Here is a 17,367-nt window from a genome sequence, read left to right as displayed (position 1 = left end):
ACATGTTGGGCGGCACGATTGAACTTGAACCTAGGGGTATGGCAACCTGGCGCCAGGTTCTCGTCCAATGGTAGAATGAAACTATTATGGGCTGTTTAGTAGACTAAAGGGATATTCAGTGCATATTGTACAAGGAATATACAGGGGATATCAAACGATATACAAACACTATTTAAATATATATATATAAATAAACATATATATTCGGTTTAATCTGATCCTTCACAACAGGTTCCGTACGAGACCCCTTTTCTTCCAGCGACGACAGGATTATCCGACCAGTCTCCAATTCCTCCGGAGCTTGGAGCTCCAGAGGGGAACCATCGTCTCCAACTACCCTTGCTTTGCCTCGTATCACATCGTCTCTTCTCACTCCCTGCAGAGCTCCGGTCGAGTATTCGTAACCTAGGAACTATTCATTACCGCTGACTTTGATACTCTGACATTCTATTATTAAAAGAGAAACATGATAATTCAGATGTATGTTGCTATGACGATTAAAATGCTTATAAACCAGGTATCCTTGTCCCCGTGCCGTCCATTGAGTGTCCGCCATTTTGTCTAACTATACTGTCTGGCTATTAATATTCTTTAGTAGTGGTTTAATCTAAACAATCTTTAATACAGTCCGGGTTGTGTAGCCCCTTAGCTACACTAGTTATATGAATACTGGCTGAGCGTCTCGCTCTGCCTACTGAGATATATCATTATCTCCAGCACCTAGTGTGCTCTGGGAAACAAAACAAATGCACCCACTTGCACGTGACCACGCCACTTCCATGCGTGCCTCTATATTACGCCGTAAGTGGTCATGCCTCACCCTTCCAAGTTCGAATTCCATACTCGGAAAACATCCAAGGGACCTCAGGGCGCTGAAGAGCGAGACGCTCAGCCAGTATTCATATAACTAGGGTTATAGGATAACCTTACGTTATATATCATCTGGCTTCGTGTCTCTCTTTGCCTACTGAGATAAAGGGCAGAACGGACGCGCGGCCACATCAAATGCACCCCCTGAGGGCCCGTAAGCCCCAGCCAGGGAGGAGGGGAGTCCCGTCCACCCGCCTGTCCTAACGAAGGGGGGGAGGCAGTCAACTTCAACCAAAGTGCGAAAAAAGGGGAACCAGGCACCCCCGAACGCACAGCGCAAGCGGGACCACGTGTGACACAGCACCCCGCGGTCCACACCCACACACTCCTGCTAGCCCACCTGATGGCGGGATGCAGGAGAGGTCCCGGACCTCAGGACCGCCTGGGAGACAGAACCCCCAGTCATGTCCATGAGGTAAAACCTAACGAAAGGACTCGGGGAGGACCAGGAGGCCGCAGCACAGATGTCCTCCACCGAGGCCCCCCCCCAACAGGGCAGAAGAGGCCGCCACACCACGAGTGGAGTGCGCCCTGACGCCCCCGGGGGGAACCTGTCCAGCCAACGTGTAGCAAAGGGCAATGCCCTCGCACAACCAATGTGACAGGCGCTGCTTGGACAGCGCCTTACCCGCACAAGGGGCACCGTAACAAACAAACAGTTGATCGGAAGTCCTGAGATCCTGCGTGCGACTACGGTAAACCCTCAGTGCACGGACAGGACACGACAGGTGAAGGCTCGACTCCAACCCACTAGCGTGAGGAGAAGGATGAAACGCCTGAATCACAATATCCCTGGAGCGAAAAGAGCTCCGGATATTCTTTGGCACGAAGACCGGATTAGGCCTCAGAGTCGCACCGCTATTGGCCCGAATAGACAGGCACTCAGGCCGCACCGACAGAGCACACAGCTCACCCACGCACTTAGCGGAGGTGATGGCCAAAAGGAACGTGGTCTTGAAAGACAGCCGATCCAATGGCGCCTGCTCAAGAGGCTCAAACGGGGCCTCCAACAACCAGCCCAGGACCAGTTGGAGGTCCCAACTCGGAGACAGAGAACGTTCCACAGGCTTGAGACGCCGAGCGACAAGCAGGAAACATTTCATGAGAGGGTGGCTGAACAGCGTACCGCCCTCAAAGCCCACGTGACAAGAGGATATAGCCGCGGCGTACACCCTCACTGTCGAGGCCGACAGCCTATTCAGGATAGACTGGAGGAAGGAAAGAACCGAGTCCAGGGGCCAGACACTGGGTCCAGGTCCCCAACCTCACACCACTCCTGAAACATACGCCACTTCCCAGCGTAAACCGCGGTAGTGGACGGAGCGCGCACGTTCCGGATGGTGTTAACCACAGTAGGGTTAAGACACATCCCCTCCAGATTCACCCTTTCAGTAGCCAAACCATCAATGGCTGCCCCAGAACAGGACGCAGAAACAGCGTCCCGTGTGCCTGAGAGAGGGCCCACGGTGACCACGGAACAGGCCACGGCGGGGCCACCAAGAGCTGAATCAGGACCGGGAACCACACAGCCATGCCCCGGTCCGGCGCGATCAGGATTAAAGTCCTGCGCTCCCGACGTACCCGCTCCAACAGCTGAGCTACCAGGTGTATGGGGGGGAACGAGTACAGAATCCCGGGCGGCCACGGATACATCGAGAAGGCATCTACCCCCAGAGAAGGGTTGTCCTTCCGACTGATGAGAACCACAAGGGGCACTGGTGGGACTGTCTGCTCGCAAACAGGTCCACCATGGCCTTCCCAAATCTGTCCCAGACCTGTCTGACTATGTCTGGACGTAGTCCCCACTCGTTGGGGTGAGGACCGCCCCGCAACATCACATCTGCACCCACATTCCCCCTGCCGGGGATGTGGCGAGCCCTCAGGCTGCGCAGATTGAGAGACTCCCATAGCCAGAGCTCGACCGCCGCCCGGTGCAGACGGGGGGAGCGTACTCCTCCCTGTCTGTCGATATACGACGCTGACGTCGTGTTGTCCTCAGCGTTCTCTCCATCCACACCGACACATGGCTACTACTGCAGCCATACGTGGTAAAAATTCCAAAGCGCCCCTGCCGCCAACTGCCGCTGGTCCGCTAGGAATCGTAGATAGGTAGCCCGGTCCCTCCCGCTGTGTGTTGTCAACCCTGGTCTCGCCAACCGCGCAAGCAGGGTGTCCCGTGGAGCCGGGATATCGCACCCTGACTCTACCAATGAGGCAATCGCACCCAAGGGGGGGACCCCGACAGAAGGGGTGGTCTGATACGGGTGGAGCGGCCATCACCCCTGGTGAAATAGGCTCCCCCGCTGAGCATCTTCCCGGCCTAGCTTGCTGAGGACAGCCTGCTCTGCAGCTGGACATGCATGGTGTGTGGTCCCACACTGCCCGATAGGGTGGGTCTCTACACACCATAGCCCTGTAGTGATATTACTACCACCCAAATTACACATGCCTGACTGACCACCGCGGGATCGGAAGTCCAGACGGGGGAGGCACTAACGTAATACCTGGCCTGGCGAGGGCGGGCTGGGGGGAACCCACGCTGCGACCTCCTGGGCCTAGAGTTCCCCCTCTGACAACATTTTTTAGATACAGGGAACCCTGCTCCGTCGACAGATACAACACCAGGCTCACCAAACACAGACGCAGGACGTGTTGTGTGGGAGCCGCTTGACAGCACAGCATTCTCATAGACAGACCCAGGCCCAGCTAGCAACTGGGTGTCAGCCCCTGTCTCCATGAGAAGCAAAATGTGGGGCCGCTTGCGCTTCACTGGAAGAACGCGGCCCGCAGCCAAAGGGGACAAATCAGAGCCCTGAGTCCCATAGCGTAGCGGGGGGGAGTAACCGGAGAGCGTGCTAGACACAGCTAGATGGCAAAGTTTTTTTAGAGCGTGCCCATCTAATATAGCCGATCCCTTGGGCCGCCGAGGCTGTCGGCCTTCTGATCACCTGTTTTCTTTGTGTCCAGGGTATCTCAGGCATGGGAAACATGGCCGCTGGCGAGGCCGTGCTCTCACCTCTGGCTGCGCGGTGTGGGGCGGCGTGGAGCCCAGGTCAAATACCGCCCGCGCCTCCGTGGACAGACCAAGGTCCACCCGCGGAGAGGGGAGCCCTGAGGACGAGACCCCTCCCCTCCTCAAGGGGAGATTGCTCCAACCAAGATGCCTGTGAACAACCGTTCTAGCCCTCCCTGCGGTTATAGCTTGCGGCTGGGTCAAAAGCTGAATAACCTCAAAACCTTGCGCGATGGTTTTGACGTCGGCTGGCCCTAAGGCCCCACCACCCGACATCATTTTTGACAGAAAAGCAGCCAATTGAGCAATGCTGTTAGTTGCTGCTAAATTCTGTACCGCGGCGGTATAAGCTTCATCAGCCCACCAGCCACCTGCCGGGCCGACTTGCCTCTTGGCCTCGGCCGGGCGGGATACCGTTCCACCATGTCAGGGCAAAAGGACCGATGCCACCTGCCCCACTAAGAACGGAACACCAGTGGCGGCTGCTGACCAAAGTCTATTACTAGTGAAGCACTGCTCCACTAGTAGCCATGCAACAACCTCCACTGCGGTGTGCACCCGTGAAGGGACAAATGAATGAAAACTCTATTAACATATTGCAGAATGGGCTAGCCCAATACACACAATTGATTTTTTTTGTATCCACTTTTTCTCCCCATTTTCTATTTTTCTCCCATCCCAATTTCATTTGATCCAATTCTTCCCTCCCCTGTCTTGAACGTTGCTAGACTATGCCTCCCACTGGTCGGCTGTAGTGAGGACAGAAGCCTTGCATCACGTGTCCCCTCCGGTACACGAGGAGGCAGCCTGTCGCATCTTTTCACCGCAGCAGCTCGAACTCTCAGTGGCGAGGAGTAACGCGTGGGAGGCTCACGCTGCCCCCGCTACTTCCTGTTTCCGCCGCACCGGCGTCACCAAACCGACCTGTAGGAGTCGCTGTCCACAACATCCAATCCCCACCCACCGGCTTCCCCACCCTCTAACACTTGCCAATTGAGCCCTGTCGTCAGGCCATCCATCCATGTAAAGGGTAAATAAGCCTCCGCTAAACCCCCAACATTAGACACCGATTGACCGTCAGCATGAATGGTTAAGAGGAGGGAAGAGTAGGGGGCGGTCAGGTGGTAGCGGAGATTGCGTTCGTCACCAAACGCCGGAGACGCTTGATTCGCCTGTTTGAATCCAGCTCACAGCTCCGGCGTTGTCACCAGCTTGGCTGGCCGTTCACACTAATACAATTGGCAGTATTAGAGGGGGGGGGAAAGCTGGCGGGGTGGGTCCGGGTCGTTGTAAACAGCGACTCCTACAGTTCGGTCGGGGCGCCTGCTAAGCGCGGATAGGATCTAAGGGGGGTAGTGTGATCCTTCCACACGCTACGCCCTCTCAGTGAGAGTCCGCGCTGCCAGGTGAAAAGAAGCGGTTGATTGGCTGGACGTGTGTCGGAGGAAGCACGTGATAGCCTCCACTCTCCCAGACCGACTGTGGGGGGTAAGTGCGCAGCGACCAGGAAGGGGATTGGGAATTGGCATAACGACTAACATTGGGATGGGTGAAAATCGGAGGAAAAGGAAGGGGAAAAAGATCAATAAAAATACAAATTAAAAAAGGAGGGAAGAGTAAAGACAGCCCCGGCGGGGTACATGGGAAACGGCACCCCAACATTGTAGCATTAGCACCAGCTGCGCGCGCTAAGATACTTGGAGAAACATCCAACAGTGAGTCATGATGACCACGTTTATCCAAATATCCCGCCCCCCCGCGCCAATACATCGCCCGGTCGTCTCACGAGACAACAAGCAGTATTACACATGCCAGTACCATCGACTGCCAAGCGTTGCGCGAAGTCCATCGGTCCGCTGTCAAGTGAGAGGAAAAAACACAGGATAGGACCGCCGTGCTGTGGACGTGCCGAGAAGGATCCGGGGGCTGGCATACTTCTGGCGAAGCCCAACATTGCGTAATTTTTCCCTACATAACAAAGTTCCAGTTCAAAAGTGCATCTGAGGTGCTTCCGCGTTTGGAAACGAATGAGGAAGGGTGAGGCGTGACCACTTCCGGCGTAATATAGAGGCACGCATGGGAGTGGCGTGGTCACGTGCAAGTGGGTGCATTTGTTTTGTTTCCCAGAGCACACTAGGTGCTGGAGATAATGATATTATCTCAGTAGGCAGAGCGAGACGCAAAGCCAGATGATATATAACTGTAACCGGGTGGAGTGACTTCGTTCAACATAATCGTAATGATCTATATAATTTAGTAACCTCGTAATCTACATACTGTAGTAACCTAGTAATCTACACAGTAACCTAGTAATCTACATAGTAACCTATTAATCTACACAGTAACCTAATAATCTACATAGTAACCTAGTAATCTCTCTCTCATCAAGTCAGGTGCAGAATGCAGGTGTGATGCTGTCAGCGGAGCAGCTGATTGACGTCTGTGGGCCAATTACTTTAGTAATATAACCCCGCCCCAGATGTCATGAGGCTGCCAGATCGTAACTTCGTATTTCCCAGTTAGTCGTGTTATTCTGCTCTCTCTCATATTGTTCTCTAGCCCATTGTTCTTTGACCGTGTCTAACCCTTGTTCTCATCCATCCCGCAGTCCTACCTGGCTCTTCACCCTGTTCTCTGGCTCTCGATAAGACGTGCTCTGACCCCTGCCTGCCTGACAAACTCTCCTTGCCTTTCCCGGAATGTATTGAGGACCTGCACCCGTCTTGATCCCTGCCTGACTAACTCCCCTGTACCCCTCTGACCCCTGCCTGGCTGACTACTCCGTTCCTGTGTATCGACCCCTGCCTGTCTGACTCTCCTGTCCCGCGCACGCCCCTGGACTGTACGAGTGCTCCCTCCATGTATCGACCCCTGCTTGAATAATCAACCATTCTATATTTATTAAATATACCCAAGACTTGTCTATATTTGCTCTGTACTGCATATTGGGTTCAATACCCGAGATGTAACAGTAACCTAGTAATCTATATAGCAGGGGTCAGCAACCTTTTTGATATGAAGTGCCATTTTAAAATCTTCTTGTTAATTAGTGTGCCATATCAACATTACGGTTAATAGAACACGCCAACATTTTGGGAAATTAGCTTATCATCTTCTCCAGAGAGAGACAAGAAGATAGATACCAGTTTCCTCTCTGTGCGTTCAGTAGAAAGCTATCTGGCTGCACGTTAGCCTAGCTTAGCACAATGAATGGAAGAAGACAGTGACGGGTAGCCTAGCATTGTCCAACAACACCTCTCCCGAAGGCTACCCGTCACTGTCCGCTTCCATTCATTGTGCTAAGCTAGGCTAACATGCAGCCAGATAGCTTTCTACTGAATGCACAGAGAGGAAACTGGTATCTATCTTCTTGCCTCTCTCTGGAGAAGACGGTAAGCCAATTTCCCAAAATGTTGGCGTGTGCCTTTAACAGTAAGTTTAATTATGACACCACATCAAAATGTAAATCTCCAACAGATCTGTAATTCTATTCCATCCATATAGGCAACATGCATAGAAATAGTTTTAATAACCATTTTCCTCTAATAATTATATAAGACGCTATACAAGAATGCTGCCGTCTTTATGAGATGCTTGCTTGCCATACCTGGACACATTCAGCCTTGTCAGCCTCATCCGTTTTAAACCTAAGCCTGAAACAGTCCACCTGGGTACATGTAGTCGTTATTGCTGTGTGATTGTCAGAGAATGTGCTGTGAGTTAAGTGCTTTTCACCCTTTTTTCAGAACTACTTCAGCTTTCAATGTCTGTTATTGTTTGAACTTACTGTATGTTTTTAGTGTGTATCAAGTTATTAGACAAGAAAAACAAAAATCGGAATGGGATTTTTACAGGTTTTTAGTGAAGTAGACACTGCAATTGACCATCAATTTAGTTTATCACATGTACATTTTGAACTTCGAACTATTATGCAACTGTGGCGCAGTGGGCAAGGTGCTCGCCACTAACGCAGGAGATGCTGGGACGTTGTGGACAGCGACTCCTACAGGTCGGTTGGTCCGCCTGTACAGCAGAATCAGGAAATGACGGGGGCAGCGTGAGCCTCCCACGCGTTACTCCTCGCCACTGAGAGATTGCGCTGTTCAGGTGAAAAGATGCGACAGCTGCCTCCTCGTGTACCGGAGGGGACACGTGATGCAAGGCTCGGTCCTCACTGCAGCCGACCAGTGGGAGGCATGGTCTAGCAACGTTCGAGACAGGGGAGGGGTGAATTGAAGGGAGAATTGGCGAGGCGAAATTGGGATGGGAGACAAATTTAAAAATAAGGAGAAAAAGTGGATGGATTATGCAAATGCAATCAAGTTTGTGAACCCTGGCCTTTTAGATGATGCTTCTTAGGCTCCTTTTTACTCACTTTTTTCTAGGTGGAATTTTGACCTTGGTGGTTGACCTTGAAGCAGGTAGAATTCTACTTGTGTTTACTTCCTCAATAACTCCCACAGTTTTTGGATTACCGTAATACGCCATATATGTGAAGAAAGCTCAAGCTTCGATAGCGCAAATACTTACGGTACAGAGAAGCAGCAGTGGTAAATAGGCTTAAAAGAGTTAAAGTTTTCTCATGTTTGGTCTCAAAATAGCGTTTAACACTCAATGTTCAGCAAACAACAACAGACTGACCCTTCTGATTGGCTCTGACCCTGAAACATCCCTGGTATATCAGTCAAACTACCATAAATAACAGACTGTGCAACTGTCAATGGCTGTGAAAGCGGTAACTCGGCATGGGGATGAGAGGACACTTCAACATTTCCAAAAAGGTTCCTCTCTCACACACTTGCTATTAAGTTTATTTGGATCCCCATTAGCCACAGCAGTGCTGCGGCTATTCTCCCTGGGGTCCATAACACGTCAAATACAGTTACAGACTTTATATTCTCACAAACATTCACATGGCATACAGACAATTCAAACAACAATACATACTCCTAATCAAATTCATAATACAATACAACAATACATACTCCTAATCAATTCCTAATACAATACAACAATAACTACTCATAATCAATTCATAATACAATACAGCATAATATACAATTTAGCTTTTTCATACAGTGCTAGTGTGCCATTGGTTAAGATACCACATGCCACTCGTGGTGGCACTCGTGCCTAAGGTTACTAACCCCTGCTATATAGTAACCTACAGTAGTAATCTACATTGTAATCTACACAGTAACCTAATAATCTACATAGTAACCTAATAATCTACATAGATAACATACAAAGTGAGATCTGTTAAGTAAAATAGATTTACCATTTCTTACAAATCCAAATTCCATGATGGATTTCCACAATCATTGGTTGTAAAAAAATATGAAAAGTGGAATAATGTCCTACCTTCTGTAGCTCTTGCCTTCTCTACCGCTGTGGACTTTCTGCCGTTGCTTTGGCGAAGCAGTTTGCCAACAGGATGTGCCGCAACTCGATGAGGCATTTACAACACCAAACGTGTTGCCGCAAGTATTTCCCTGTCGACCCCGGGATCATTTGTCAAAATGTATATCCTCGTGATACAAGGCAATTCATTCTTTATCGATAATAATAATAAGCCAGGGAAGGACAAGGGCTAGGGGCCGGGGGAGAAGTACCGGAACTGGAAGCAGGAGGAGAGACAAACAGGTGAGTTCCAGGGGGGTGCAGGCTGGTGAGATCTGTGGGTGAGTGCTGTGTGGGTAGGTGAGTTCCAGGGGGGTGCAGGCTGGTGAGATCTGTGGGTGAGTGCTGTAGGCCGCAGGGATGAGGTCCTGCACATCAGAGAACAGGGGTTAGGATGACGCAGGTTAGAGTTTTCAAAAAGAGGTCCAGCGAAGAGTCCTAATACCACGTGAGGCAAAAACAACACTCGGACCAGGAGTGGCAGGGGTGCAGCCATAGATATATAGAACACTAGATAGCTTAAGGACGGAGTCACCAGCGTCACTGAACCGCCGCCATCTCGCACTAGCTTGGTTTAAATCCTATTTAACTGATAGAACACACTGCGTGGTCTATAATGATTTAACATCTGAGACCCTCCCAGTGCAATGTGGTGTCCCACAAGGCTCTGTCCTGGGCCCTTTGCTATTTTCGATTTACATGCTACCCCTCGGCGATATCATACGCAAATTTGGCATAAACTTTCATTTTTACGCTGATGACACCCAATTATATATACCTATTAAGCCAAATGATTCCTCCCAACTACAAAACCTTGAGGCCTGCTTGCTTGCCGTCAAAAAATGGATGTCGCAAAACTTTCTACTCCTTAATGCAGATAAAACTGAGATGTTAATTGTTGGCCCCCCAAACCACAGAGGCCTGTTTCAGGACATCTCCCTCAACTTTGATACCTGTCATGTATCCCAGAGCTCCACCATAAAAAACCTCTGAGTCATTTTTGATTCCTCCCTCTCATTTAATGCACATATAAAAAATGTCACCAAAATTGCATTCTTCCATCTTCGTAATATCGCAAAAATACGCCCCATTTTAACTCTGGCTGATGCTGAAACCCTGATTCATGCTTTTGTCTCATCACGTCTGGACTACTGTAATGCACTTTTTTCAGGCCTACCTAATTCAAGCATCAAAAATCTTCAACTCGTGCAAAATGCGGCTGCACGGATACTAACTAGAACTAGAAAATTTGATCACATCACACCAGTTTTGTCCGCCCTACATTGGCTTCCTATCCAAGCCCGCTCTGACTTTAAAGTGCTACTCCTCACCTACAAAATTTTAAATGGGCTTGCACCGCTCTATCTATCCGATCTCATCTCCCGATACTCGCCCGCTCGTGCTCTGCGCTCACAAAATGCGGGGCTTCTATCGACCCCTAGGGTTAAAAAGAAATCCGCCGGCCACAGAGCCTTTGTCTACCGCGCTCCCTACCTGTGGAACAAATTACCTGCCGTCATCAGGGGCGCCTGCTCTGTCAAAGCTTTTAAATCCCTGCTTAAGACTCATCTTTTCTCTCTCTCCTTCAACCTACCTTGATCTCACCTGGTCGGGGACTGACCTTTAGATTAATCTGTGTAGTTTAGTTATGGTACAGGGTACTACATGGTACCACTGGGTAGTTTACTATAGGGTAGTTTAGTTAGGGTACAGGGTACTACATGGTACCACAGAGTACTACATGGTACTGCATGGCATTACAGGGTACTACATGGCTTACATAGCTCTACATGGCACTACATGGAACTACATGGCACTACGGGGTACTACATGGTACCACAAGGCACCACAGGGTACTACATGGCACTACAGGGTACTACAGGATACTACGGGGTACTACATGGCACTATGGGGTACTATAGGGTACTACATGGCACTACGGGGTACTACATGGCACTACAGGGTACTACATGTCTGCTCCTTTGCAGCACCACAAACATGGGAACTCTCTAACTCTTCCCCCCCCCCCCTCTCCCCCCCTCCCCCCCCCCCCCCCCCCTCCCTCCCCCTTCTCTCTGAGTACCCGTCTCCTGGCGCTGACCAAGGTGATGGATGCCTCGGGGTCTTGGCCAAGCTTGTAGTGACTGCTCTACATGCACCTCCGAGGCCTTGGATCAGTTATTCTCCGCCGTCTGTCCGTGGTCCTGTCAACTGATTAACAGACTGTTAACAGATTAACAGTCAACGCGGTTTCATTGCTGGGTTAAGTACTTCTATTCTATTCACATAATACGCTTACTTCATATATCTACTCCATTCACATATATGCCTACCACTTGTATCTATTGCTATGTCCGCCTACTACAATCTCATGAGCTGTCTAACGCCTGTCCCGTCTCCCTGTCTTCCTATGACTTGCTGTCCTGGAGTGTTGTCCGGAGTGTTGGACGTCCCGTGACGAAGGCCGGGAGATTGCGACCCCCTCTGCGTGCCCCCCTGTCTCCGGAGGTCTCGTAGTGGTGACCGGAGTGCCGGATGTCCCGCGATGATGTCGGGGAGTTCGCGACCCTCTCTGCGCCACCCCCTATCTCCCTGTCTCCGGCTGTCCCTGAGCAACGACCGGAGTGTTGAATGTCCCGTGACTAAGACGGGGAGGACGTGACCCTCTCTGCGCCGCCCCTGTGCCTCAAATAGATCCGCTATCAACTCTATCTTTAATCTTTCAAAATGTTCAGTTGCTATCGCTATTAGCTCTATCTTTAATTTTTCAAAATGTACAGTTGCTATTGCATGCACTCATCTGTGTTTCACCACACACATGAGTGCATGCTTACCAACTGTCCGTCTGCAACACTACTATCACCAACATCTAAGAAGGGAGATCCCCCCTTGAACGGCCCTTCTAAGGTTTCTCTCCTCCACACTGCCTGTGGAGCTTTTTTCCCTATTGTTAGGTTTTTGTGAGTTTTTCCTTACCTTCGTGTGGGGTATGTCTGGGAGTGCTTGCATTCTTTCATTTATTTGCATTCATCTAAAAAAAATTTGGACCCTATGGTGTTCTTGTTCTGTTCTTGACTTATTGTTATGTTGTCTTCTTGACCTGTTTAAAGAAGACCTGTACGGCCCATGGGGACATTAACGTGTGTTGTCGGGCCCTATAAATAAATTTGATTTGATTTTGATTTGATCTTGCCGAGGTCAGCCTTGAGTGAGAGTGAGTGAGCCGCACAGACAAAAATACTCATAACTCGCTGAAATATTGACGGATTTACAAACGGGTTGGTTTGCTATAAACATCAAAGATGTAGTTATAATACTGCATACTTATAAAAAAAAAAATTTTAAAGATGTTTTTTTTATAAATCATAGCCACGTTAATAATGCTTGTAATAAACCAAACCGTTTGTAAATCCGTCAATATTTCAGCGAGTTATGAGTATTTTTGTCTGTGCAGCTCACTCACTCTCACTCAAGGCTGACCTGGGCAAGATGGCGGCGGTTCAGTGACGTCGCTCTCCATTGGCCGGCAGCGCGGGCAAGCTATCTAGTGTTCCCCTAGGATATCTAGGGGTGCAGCCCTCTTATACTGGCTCCGTGATACTGTGAGGGTTCTCAGGTGTGTAGGCCGGCCCAGGTAGGTGATGGTGATGGTGTGGCGGGAACAGGAAGAGACCCATATAAGGCCCTGGCTGTGGCTGTAACACAATGACAGAAGGTGTGGAGTGAGTTAGAACTGAGGAGACAAAATGCTTTTATTTTATAGGAGTGGAGGCTCAAACTAAATCCTCAATTTGAATAAAGTGATTAATCTGATTAAATTTGTCTTTTTTCTTTTATTAAATCAACTTTCCAGCCCCCTGTCAATTGTCAAATGATGTCAACTGTCAACCTGAATTAACATTCAGTATTCAATATAGTCTGATTCAATATTAACATTCAGTATTCAAGTAGAACAGCTAGCTAGCCGTTGTGGACACTCACCTTTCCACAGCAAAACGGTCGGCAAGGCACCTTGGTTGAGAAATGCAGGCTTCAGTCTATGTTGTTTAGTCTGTGTTCAGTCCTGTTCAGTACTGTTTCAAAGCCTCCAATGAGACTTACTCTGACCTGCTAGGCCTAATGCACTGCTTTGCTCTATTGTTCATTCCTTATTTATGGGTAATCTGTCAATAAAGCCTTTCATTGATTGGTATTTAAAAACCCACACGAGATATTGATCAATAGGAACGGTCACGGCCAGTGCATCGTCTGATGAAGATACTTTACATTTTGTCATTTAGCTGAACACTTTTATCCAAAGTCACTTAGTTACAAGTTCTGTACAACAAGTCGGCAGGAAGGGTCAGTGATATTGTTCATTAAACATTGTTGAACTGTTACAGTCTTGAGTGCATAGTAGTAAAGACATACAGTATTGGCATAGTAGGTAGTAATATAGGCATGGTAGATTCTTTAGTATCAGAGTGTATACTAGTAAAAGACGGTACTAAGGTTACTCGTTATTTTTATTATTATTATTTAGTTATGATTTTTTTTTTTTTTTTTATCCACTTTTTCTCCCATTTTCTATATTTTCTCCCATCCCAATTTCGTATCATCCAATTCAACCCTCCCCTGTCACGAACGCTGTTTCTTGCCTCCCACAAGCCGGCTGCAATGTGGACTAAGTCATACATAGCACAAGTCCCCTCCGGTACTTGAGGTAACAGCAGTCGCATCTTTTCACCTGCGCAGCTCGATCTCTCAGTGGCGAGGAGTAACGCGTGGGAGGCTCACGCTGCCCCCGACACTTCCTGATTTTACTGTGCAGGCGCACCAACCGACCTGTAGGAGTCGCTGTCCACAACGCCCGATCCCCACCCATCAGTTTCCCACCCCCTAATACGGCCAATGTGTATTAGTATGAACGACCAGCTAAACTGAAAGCAATGTGGAGCGCTGGGCTTGAACAGGCGAGCCCAGCGTCTCCGCATTCGTGGCGAGTGCCTTGCCCACTACGCCACGTAGCCGCCCCTTATTTAGTTATTAATTTAAAATTATATATATATATATCATTTTACATTACAAAAAGAAATGTCCATTTCAGATATTGATTGAAAAGGTGTGTTTTTAGTCAATGGCAGGACATTGGGCAGGTTTCAGTACTTCCCCATCTCTCTCTCTCTATCTCTCTCTCCTCCCACAGACACAGACCCATCCCAGGGGGTCGTCTCCATCACCTTGGGGCCCTTCCCTCCCGATGTGGCCCTCCGGATGGTCACAGTGGGGGGCGAGGGCAACGCCCTAACCGGGACCCAGAGCCGGAGCCGCCACGGGGACCCGGAGGTGTCCAGGCTTCCTCACTCCAACGGAAGCCACTCCTACCGCCTCCACGTCCCGTTCACACACCCCGCCGTGGGTCAAGAGGTGAGACCCATTTAGAGGTCAAGTTTAGCAAATTAGAGGATTTGCTATAGTTTACCCAATCATTTTCAAGGAGATTGATTGATTGATTGAAAACTTTATTAACAGATTGCAGAATGGGTACAGTACAGTACAGCTCAATATACAATTGTTAAGAGGATGCAGACCAGAGAAAGACTTTTGTCTTGTTTACATCAGGGTCCCCCATTTTCAATTCATCATAAGGAGGACAAAAGAGCCATGTATATTTCATTATTTCATATATATTTCATTACAAACCTTTATTTCAACTCGTAAGGTGCGGAGGTTACCCTCATTTACAGTGACAACGAGCTTACAAAACAAACAGATTATCAGCCCTTATACATACAGTATAGGCACAATAAATAAGAATAAACAATAAAAAAGTTGTTACAAGTCGACACACAGTGGTCGGAGATCATACTTTTAAATGCAGCAAGAGAAGGAAGAACCTTCAGCTTCAGAATCAGTCGGAGGAGGACATTCCAGGTGTTGGAAGCATCAAAGGAAAAAGCAGTTTTTCCTGGTTCAGAGCAAACTGGAGGAACCCTAAGAACCAGCCAGTCATTTGAACGTGTAGAATAGGTTCCAAACTTCGCCTGTTCGAATCCAGCTCACAGCTCCGGGGTTGTCACCAGCTTGGCTGGCCGTTCACACTAATACAATTGGCAGTATTAGAGGGTGGGAGAAGCTGGCGGGGTGGGTCCGGGTCGTTGTAAACAGCGACTCCTACAGTTCGGTCGGGGCGCCTGCTAAGCGCGGATAGGATCTAAGTGGGATAGTGTGATCCTTCCACACGCTACGCCCTCTCAGTGAGAATCCGCGCTGCCAAGTGAAAAGAAGCGGTTGATTGGCTGGACGTGTGTCGGAGGAAGCACGTGGTAGCCTCCACTCTCCCAGACCGACTGTGGGGGGTAAGTGCGCAGCGACCAGGAAGGGGATTGGGAATTGGCATAACGACTAACATTGGGATGGGAGAAAATCAGAGGAAAAAGGAGGGGAAAAAAAAAGAAAAAAAAAAGAAAGAAAAAAAAAAAGAATAGGTTCCAAAGATTCAGAATAATTTTCAAGGAGGACAAAAGAGCCATGTTTATGTATGTTCTCCTCCTTGTCCTTGAGTTGCATGTTCATGTTGTTTGTTCTCTGCCAGTATCCAAGTGGGGGCTATATGGCGTACCGTATCCCCCTCCTCTTTGCTCTCATCATCGCGCCTCACGGTGAGCTCTTCTACCATCGAGCCACCGTAGAAAGCAACGTTCAACAACAAACACGTAAGCTCATTTCTTTAGCTATTTTGTCTTGTACTTTTTAATTCTTTCATTTCAAACCTTTATTTAAACTCGAAAGGCAAATGAGGTTTCCCTCTTTTACAGTCATGTAAAACATATAGAATCACACAGCATATAAAATCACAACAATAAGACAACAAGATGAGGCAAAAAGCAAGGATAACAAATAAATTAAAACATGTACAACTTGATTGACAAAGGTTGGAGATCAAGGTTTTAAACTCTGCAACAGGGGGGAGAATTTCAAGCTTTAAGGACTGTTGGAGTTCATTCCATGAGCTAGGGAGGCATCATAGAAAAATGCAGATTTGACCCTGTTAAGAGCAAACTCTGGGGACCACTAGCACAGCCGACAAGGGGTCCTCGTCACTCGGTCGAGCTCCAGCTCTGTCACTCAATGACTTTTCCTAAAAGTACCTGTCTTATCTGGCACGGTTTCTGAAATTTCAAAATGACTTCAGGAAAATGTAATTAGAACGTTATTCCACATATATATGGAATATATATGTGGAAAGTCACAGCACTTTGCGAGCGTCTACCGCAGGAGTGGCCAACCCATGGCTCGCGAGCCGCATGTGGCCCTTTGCCCGTCAATGTGTGGCTCTTCCATCCAATTTTTTTTTTTTTTTTATTATATTTTTATTTATTATTATTATTATATATATATTTTTTTTACTCAAACCTGTGGTAAACCTCATATTTTTATATTAAGAGGTAATTAGTTTACACTGTTTATTTTTCTCATATTCCTCATATAAGCTGTGGGGTCATCTGACCCCTTCCGGCGGGAATCAGTGACATTTTCTCCATGGCTGTTCTAGTGTTAAGAACCAGCCAGTCACTAGAACTGGTTCCATAGGCTCCAAAATGTCCAAAAATTATGTAGTATAAGGAGGTAGCTTACCAATAATGAGTATAAGGAGGTAGCTTACCAATAATGATGTAGTATAAGGAGGTAGCTTACCAATAATGATGTAGTAAGGAGGTAGCTTACCAGTAAGGGCCTTAAAAATTAACTAATACCATCATTGAATTAAAAGTCTTCAAAAACGAAAAACATTCAAAACCTGAACTTCAAACCTCCATAATAATGTCCTTCATTCACAATGCTCTGTCCCGGTCCAGGCCCAGGTTCTCTCAGGCTGGAGGGGAAATGCACGGAAAGGGGCATCCTGGTCCTGCTGCACTACGGGGACCAAGTGGAGCTCCAGTGGGAGCTGTTCCTGGGGGCCCGCAGGCTGGACTGGGAGCTGGTGGAGATGGGGGACTTCAGGACGGAGATGGAGGAGGACCACTTCAGTGTGGAGATCCCTCCGCACAGCCCCGGGGTGGGCTATGAGGTGAGGAGGACAGCCATAACAAAGATACCGT

At 48.4% G+C, this 17,367-nt stretch overlaps 1 protein-coding gene across 1 annotated transcript in view; it reads right to left on the bottom strand.

Moving 5' to 3' along the window:
- Positions 1 to 9,308, bottom strand: part of LOC311227198 (transmembrane protein 272-like) — a 72,232-nt gene extending 62,924 nt beyond the window's left edge. The window contains exon 1 of the mRNA XM_084312757.1: positions 9,245 to 9,308. The gene's annotated coding sequence lies outside the window, so the exon portion shown is untranslated. The remainder of the gene's footprint in view (positions 1 to 9,244) is intronic.
- Positions 9,309 to 17,367: the final 8,059 nt, after the last annotated feature.

Source organism: Notolepis coatsorum, assembly GCF_963971535.1.
Source record: "Notolepis coatsorum genome assembly, chromosome: 4".
In the NCBI taxonomy this organism is placed as follows: domain Eukaryota; kingdom Metazoa; phylum Chordata; class Actinopteri; order Aulopiformes; family Paralepididae; genus Notolepis; species Notolepis coatsorum.
The sequence above is the reverse complement of the archived record's forward strand: the minus strand, read 5'-3'. Positions and strand labels throughout refer to the sequence as shown.